This window comes from Priapulus caudatus, unplaced genomic scaffold, assembly GCF_000485595.1.
Source record: "Priapulus caudatus unplaced genomic scaffold, Priapulus_caudatus-5.0.1 Scaffold1302, whole genome shotgun sequence".
Taxonomy (NCBI): Eukaryota; Metazoa; Priapulida; class Priapulimorpha; order Priapulimorphida; family Priapulidae; genus Priapulus; species Priapulus caudatus.
The window spans coordinates 47,894-49,750 of record NW_014578363.1 but is presented as its reverse complement, the minus strand read 5'-3'; positions in this window follow the sequence as shown (position 1 = coordinate 49,750).

Sequence of the window (1,857 nt, the reverse complement as noted above, 5' to 3'; positions counted from 1 at the left end):
TGTTGTTGTTGTTGTTGTTGTTGTTCTTCTTCTTCTTCTTATTATTATTTTAATAATATTATTGTTTTTATCGTTATTTTTGTTGCTGTTGTTGTTGCTGCTGCTGCACAACATAAGGATCTTACTATACTCACAACTGAGAACATAATAACATGGTATTTTTCTTATCGCTTGTCTAGCTTTTCATGAACTCTGGTCAGTGGAAGGTGGGCGGCCCAGAGGAGACGGACGCGTCTGGACTTTTAAATCTTATCAAGAACTGCAAACGTTTCGCCAAACGTGTCAATAGCAAGTTAACGGCAAAGGCAAGTCATATCCCGCCGCTATAAGTTACGCTTTACAGTTTTTTCTCTTTACAGTTTTATCCATTTACAGTTATTTCCATTTACAATTAGTTTCCCTTCACAGTTCTTTCTCTATACAATTCATTTTCCTATGAACGCATGTGAATTCGCCTTCTATCAGCACTGTGTCAGGATTGGTATAATGTTAGCAACTGCTAGTTGATGTTAGAGATTCTGTCCTCTGGTTAGTTTGCTCATCTTTTTCTCGGAATCCTCATCTTTCTTGATCTAAAACTATTTTGAAAGAAAAGGCCTGAACCGTATTGTAAAACCCGAAGCCAAGAAACTGACCGCCATTTTGTGACGAATTCAAATAATAATGTTAATGACAATGATGGTGACGACGACGGCAATGATCGATGATGTCGATGAGGAGGATGATGATAACGACGACGATGACGACGATGATGACGATGATGATGACGATGAGGATGATGATGATGATGATGATGATGCTTGTGATAGTGATGATAATGATGATAATGATGATAATAATAACAATAATAACAACGCATACAAAAACGTATGCATATTTTGCGCGCCACATGGTTCAGTCCGCGATATAGTCTTGTGGCAGCTATATCTGATTTCCCGAATTTTCCTTTCAAGATTTTACAGATCAGGAACTGTCAGTATCATAACCGGAATCTTAAGATGTCAGAGGACGACTTAAAGCAGAATTTCAATGACATGACTGAATTCGTCACGGACATTCGTCTGAAAACCGGGAAGAAGGCTAATGCAGATCCGGTAGTGCAGGCCCTGAAACAGGTGCGGGTAAAACTAAAACACGACACGCACACGTATAGATAGATACAAATCAGCAGCGCTGTGCACCGGCTGTACGGACAGAAGGAACGAACAACTCGTAAAATACTTATTCCCATTTCGTCTATTCATGATATCCTCGCATTTATCACGTGTAATAATGATGAGCGTTTCTAAGGCGCTGGCAACTGCCGTTACAGACCTGTATAGCTCTACCTATGTAACCCTTCACTCTACCACAGACCTGTCGCTCTACCTATGTTACCCTTCACTCCACCACAGAACTATATAGCTCTACCAATGTAACCCTTCACTCCACCACAGACCTGTAGCTCTACCAATGTAACCCTTCACTCCACCCACAGACCTGTAGCTCTACCAATGTAACCCTTCACTCCACCACAGACCTGTAGCTCTACCTATGTAACCCTTCACTCCACCACAGACCTGTAGCTCTACCTATGTAACCCTTCACTCCACCACAGACCTGTAGCTCTACCTATGTAACCCTTCACTCCACCACAGACCTGTAGCTCTACCTATGTAACCCTTCACTCCACCACAGACCTGTAGCTCTACCGATGTAACCCTTCACTCCACCACAGACCTGTAGCTCTACCCATGTAACCCTTCACCTTCTCCACAGACCTTTAGCTCTACCTATGTAACCCTTCACTCCACCACAGACCTTTAGCTCTACCTATGTAACCCTTCACTCCACCACAGACCTGTAGCTCTACCCATG